The 6,000-nt window shown below is 56.3% G+C and overlaps 1 pseudogene; it reads right to left on the bottom strand.

Annotated features, from left to right (window-relative positions):
* Positions 1–710: 710 nt before the first annotated feature.
* Positions 711–2,769, bottom strand: LOC147984908 (uncharacterized; annotated as a pseudogene).
* Between the last annotated feature and the right edge of the window lie 3,231 nt (positions 2,770–6,000).

Below are 6,000 nucleotides of genomic sequence, written 5' to 3'. Positions count from 1 at the left end.
TCAAGCGAGCTTAGCTGCCGCTGGTATGTCAGGTCACGATGCCGTGATCAAGGCCAGGGGGTGAGGGCTGGAGAGCCTGTAAGTGCTCCTGAGTCACGATGCTCAGGAGCCCCCCTTTTAACACGCAAGCGAATTACATGGGAGGAGAGGGAGCCCACGGTACCGCCCACTGTTGTCCTCAGCAGGTTCCTGCAGGTTAGCGTGAGGAGGGACACAAATTGCCACTACGATTACCGGTCTGTCACTGGTCTCTCCGCTAGAAGGTGAAGGCACTAAGGGTCTGGTGAGGTGACGTGCGCGGTCGTGCCATGAGCCAGAGCTCGACCGCTCAGATTTGTTAGCATTGCAGGGACGGACCTGAGCACAAGTGCCATGCCGGCATGAGTGGCTCCCGTGGTGGGTGGCAATCAGGCAGATGAAGACTATAAATAACTCATGCATGGGAACCGGATAGCTTAGATAGATGCAAGAACGATACATGCCACTGGGACGGACCCAAGCGGCCTGGGGATGATGCAACCCGAGGGGCGCCCCTAGTAAAGTAAGCTAAAGACGTAAAAAGGATACATGCCGCGAGGACAGGCCCACGCGACCTGGGAATAATGCAGCCCGGGGGCGCTCCCACCTGAATGAACTTGGAAAATGTCACCTAGTTTTTATGTCGAAGGAGCGTTGGGGTAGCTGAAGGCGCGCGCTAAAGAAGCTGCTCCTCATAAGCCGCCAAGACCCTGAGCCTCGTGTGGCTCCCTAAGGACCGTCTCCACCTCCGCCAGGACCACGTGATTCCTGGCCTCCTGGGTTGCCAGGATGCTCCGTAGGTTGCGCTGAAGGCGGCTGCCACGCTCGGCAGGCCAAATGGCATGCGATCATAGCTGTGAGGTGGACCCTCACACCGGCCAGCGCGCGAAGGACAGAAGCGCTCCTGAGATGCGGCCTTGTTGAGCCCTGGGATGTCGATGCAGATGCACAGCTCGCCACCCTCACCTGGATGGGGAGTTGCACCAGGTGGGCGGCGGTCGCCGTGTATTGCCTTGCTTCCTGAAGCTCCTGGGTGGTCCTGACGATGAATTCCTGAGCGCCAGGCGCTCCTCGCCCGGTGCCCTCCTAAGGGAAACGTTCCGCGAAGCACGCCTCCATGTGGTGCCCGAGCGCCTCCCTCGTGATGTTGGCCAGGTCTGAGGCCCTCCAGAAGAGAGCCCTCGAGCCCTGCCCGAGGAGGGCGCCGGGCGCGCCTTCCTATGCGAGGGAGGGAGGCGCCCCGGGTGCGGGTGCCGATCCTGATCTGGCACCACTAGAGTCGCCGCTCCCCTGAGGCCCTGTGCGGAGTAGCTGCTTCGTCTTCTTGGGGGTGGCCTCAGGAGGGTGCGCACCCTTGCTGTCAGGGTCTTCGATTGCTTCAGCTTGGAAGGCGCGCTCGAGGGAGCACACCGCGTCTCTTTCTTCGCAGGGGACTATGATGATTTCCCCGCTTCTTGGCATCTTGAGGATGTTGTAGCCACGGTGGGTCATTGCCATGAACTTGGCCAGGGCCGGATACTCGAGGATGGCATTGTACGGTAGACGGATGTGAGCAACGTCGAAGTCGACGAGCTCGGTGTGGTAGTTGTCGCCCTGACCGAAGGTGACAGGGAGGCAAACTTGCCCTATCGGGGTGGTGGAGCCATCGTTCACTCCTGGGAAAGGTTTGGTGGGCTGAAGCTGATCGTATGGCTGGACACTGAGCTCTGCGCCGCCGTTGATGAGGGTCTTGGTGAATTGGACATTGGTGATGACAGGTGAATAGAGCATCGGGAGGACGCCGGCGGTCTCCGCGCACTTGATTTGGTCCGCCAAGCTGAAGGTGATGGCGTACTTGGACCACCTAAGCGGGCGCGTGGCCTCGAGCCTGTGGAGGGCTGCATTCACCTCACGAGAGAACTACTTGAAGATGCGCTGGGAAGCCGGGGCCTGAGGACCACCCAAGATGCAAGCGATTGCGCGCGGTTCCTAGAAGCCACCAGCCCCCTCATCCTGATGGTGGTCGTCGTTCCTTCTTGGAGGTGGCGGCAGTGGAGGAAGACCAGGATTGCCCTGAGGACGGTCCTCGTGTGGCTGGTCGTGCCAGGCACCCTCACGAGGTTGTTCCTGCCAGTGGTCCTCACGAGGCCGGTCACGCCACTCCTGGCGTGGGCCACGGTCGTCCCAGCGTCCTCCGCCTTGTCCTCCTCCTCGGCCGTAACCCTGGTCGTTGCGCTCGGGGCGTCGACCGAAGTGTCCATCTCGGATGGCCCTGAGCTCTTGACAATCGTTCGTGTTGTGGCTGTGTACATTGTGGAAGGCGCAGAATGGACGGCTGCCCTTGGACGACTTGGGGTGGTCCCGACCACGCTTCATCTCCGGCTCTGCCGTGAGTATGGCCACTCCCTTGTGCTTCACGTCCTTGACCTTGGCCTTCTTCTCTTCTGGGTCGGCAGTAGGGAGCTCGAGGAGGGAGAGACACCCTTCCTCAGCTCTTGCGCACTTGGTCGCTATGTTGAACAGCTCCAAAGTTGTGCACAACTCCTCATGGATGGCGAGCTCCTCCTTCATCTTGACATCACGAATGCCATCGGAAAACGCCGAGTTGATGGCTTCGTCCGTCACCTTGGGGATCTTGAGGCGGACATTGTTGAAGCGCTGGATGTACTTCTGCAGGGTCTCTCCCTGCTGTTGCTTGATGTGGCGCAGGTCACCCGCGGCCGAAGGACGGTCGCGAGTGCCCTGGAAGTTGGCGATGAAGCGGTCGCGCATCTCACCCCAGGAGGAGATCGATCCCGCAGGCAGGTTCAGGAGCCATGAGCGGGCGTCATCCTTGAGAGCCATGGGAAACCAGTTCGCCATGACCTTTTCGTTGCCGTTGGCCGCCTCGATGCTCAGCTCGTAGAGCTGCAGGAACTCCGCTGGGTCGGGGGTGCCATCGTAGCGGGGAGGCAGATCCGGCTTGAACTTGCCTGGCAAAACAATGGTACGAAGCTCGGGAGCGAAGGCGCGGCAGCCTGCGGTGGCCACTAGGGCCCTCTGCAGGGGCGGAGCCTGCCCTTGATGTCCGCGCACCGCCGCCACAAGCGGCACGCAGTCTTGTCATGGCCCCGGGAGCGCTGGAGCATTTTCTTGCGGCCGGGGAACCTCTTGGTAGTTTCTTCTTCATGCGCGGGCAAACGGCGTTGCGGATCACGCCGTGGGACCGTGTGTCTTGGGGCGAGGACACCGTCTTGACGCGGAGAGGGTGGTGGCGCTCCGTGAGCTGCGCGTCTCAAGGCAAGGGCGCCGTTTTGATGCGGAGGCGGAGGAGGCACTACGTGAACTACATCGCCCGCGGCTGGGGGTGGGCGAGGCAGCGAGAGGGATGGTGCAGGAGAGCCTCCAGCGGTAGTGACGAGCTCGGCGATGCGGTCTAACCAGTCCTCGTAGAGGTCGTTGACCGGGCGGTAGCGCAGGAGCTCGCGCGCCATGAGCAGCGCAGCATGCGCATCTGTGGGTGTGCGGTGAGCGTGAGATGATGAGCCGGCCAGAGTCAGCGACAGGGTGGCGGTGCGGTCGTCCCGCCACATGGAGGGGTGCAGTGAGGACGCTTGCTGCTCGTTTGCTGCCGGGCCGGTAGCGGCGTTGGCAATAGGAGATGGAGAACGACGGGGAGGCCCGCCGACAGGGGCTGTCTGAGCGACACAGGCAGCGAGGGCGGCCGGCGCTCGGCGCGGGCTCGACGTGCGTCTGAAATGGATGCAATGGAGCAGTGGGACGTGGATCAGCGGAAGGAAAGCTTCAGCGCGCGCCTACCTGGTGCGCCAAATGTCAGATTTTGGGTTCCGGCAAAACCCTTAAGGTTCAAACACTAGGGGTGCACGAAGATCTCTCCTCCCTCTAGCCCACGCCGTCATCCCGATCTCAAGGCTCAGCGCGTCGAACTTGCAGAACAAAGGGACACAAGATTTATACTGGTTCGGGCCACCGATGTGGTGTGATACCCTACTCCAGTGTGGTGTGGTGGATTGCCTCTTGGGCTGATGATGAACAGTTACAAGGGAAGAACAACCTCCTAAGGAGAGGTGCTCTTGTGCTTGGCGAGTTTGTGTGGTGGCCTTGGTGGAATGGATCTGGTCCAAGATGAGATGTCTCCCTACGGTGGAGGCTAGCCCTATATATAGAGGCCCGGGTCCTCTTCCCAAATATTAGGCAAGAAGGGATCCCACAACGGCCAATTTGAAGGGGACATCTAGTACAAGCTATCCTGACAAAAGATGGTCTTCGCCTGCCAAAGGCTCTGGTGGTGACGCCGTCCTGGGCTCCACGGTGACCTCCATCTTGTTGTCCTGCCGGTCTTGGTCTCGCTGCACTGATATGGAAACCTTTGCCTGCTGCCTCGGGACTCCTCGCCTGTGCTTGCCTCTTTAGTACCAAAGAGGAAACGAGGACACTGCGCACTGGCGCCCGCCTGGTGCCTGCCTGGCCTTGGTCGTCATGGCTTGCGTCACAGGGACCTCGCGAGGTGTCCCTTGCCTTGATCTCTTCGCCCCTCGCGAGCCATCCTGGTGAGGCCGCCCCCGAGGAGGTCTTGCATTGTCCGCCTCGTGAGGCTCGGCCCCTTGTGAAGGTCTTGAGTGTTTGCTGGTGAAGATGGGCCGTACGGGGCCATTGACGGCGCCACGCCACGGGCTGCAGGCAGGCAAGTCTGGGGACCCCCGTTCCCAGGACGCCGACAGATCTTTGATATTTCTCCCCCTCTACTCTGTTGTAATGGATTGAGTTTTCCCTTTGAAGTTATCTTATCGGATTGGGTCTTTAAGGATTTGAGAACACTTGATGTATGTCTTGCATGTGCTTACCTGTGGTGACAATGGGATATTCACGTAATCCACTTGATGTATGTTTTGGTGATCAACTTGCGGGTTCTGTGACCTCGTGAACTTATGCATAGGGGTTGGCACACGTTTTCGTCTTGACTCTCCGATAGAAACTTTGGGTCACTCTTTGAAGTTCTTTGTGTTGGTTAAACAGATGAATCTGAGATTGTGTGATGCATGTCGTATAATCATACCCACGGATACTTGAGGTGACATTGGAGTATCTAGGTGACATTAGGGTTTTGGTTGATTTGTGTCTTAAGGTGTTATTCTAGTACGAACTCTAGGATAGGTCAAACGGAAAGAATAACTTTGTGTTATTGTACTACAGACTCTTGAATGGATCGATCAGAAAGGATAACTTTGAGGTGGTTTCATACCCTACAATAATCTCTTCGTTTGTTCTCCGCTATTAGTGACTTTGGAGTGACTCTTTGTTGCATGTTGAGGGATAGTTATATGATTCAATTATGTTATTATTGTTGAGAGAACTTGCACTAGTGAAAGTATGAACACTAGGCCTTGTTTCCTAGGATTGCAATACCATTTTCGCCCACTTTTATCATTACTTACCTTGCTGTTTTTATATTTTCAGATTACAAAAACCTATATCTACCATCCATATTGCACTTGTATCACCATCTCTTCGCCAAACTAATGCACCTATACAATTTACCATTGTATTGGGTGTGCTGGGGACACAAGAGACTCTTTGCTATTTGGTTGCAGGGTTGTTTGAGAGAGACCATCTTCATCCTACACCTCCCACGGATTGATAAACCTTAGGTCATCCACTTGAGGGAAATTTGCTACTGTCCTACAAACCTCAGCACTTGGAGGCCCAACAACCTCTACAAGAAGAAGGTTGTGTAGTAGACATCAAGCTCTTTTCTGGCGCTGTTGCCGGGGAGGTGAGTGCTTGAAGGTATATGTTTAGATCTTGCAATCAAATCTTTTTGTTTCTTATTTTATCACTAGTTTAGTCTATAAAAGAAAACTATAAAAAATGGAATTGAGGGTACCTCATATGCTTCGTCTTTTTAATATCTTTTGTGAAAATGATGGAAAGAAAAATTGTGCCAAAGTGTTAGAAGAAGAACACATTAAAATGTTTGGCACTAAATCTTTGGATGATGAGCAT

Source organism: Triticum urartu, chromosome 2A (genome assembly GCF_056163025.1).
Source record: "Triticum urartu cultivar PI428250 chromosome 2A, HENAU_Tu73, whole genome shotgun sequence".
Classification (NCBI taxonomy): domain Eukaryota; kingdom Viridiplantae; phylum Streptophyta; class Magnoliopsida; order Poales; family Poaceae; genus Triticum; species Triticum urartu.
This window is presented reverse-complemented; position numbering and strand designations above follow the sequence as displayed.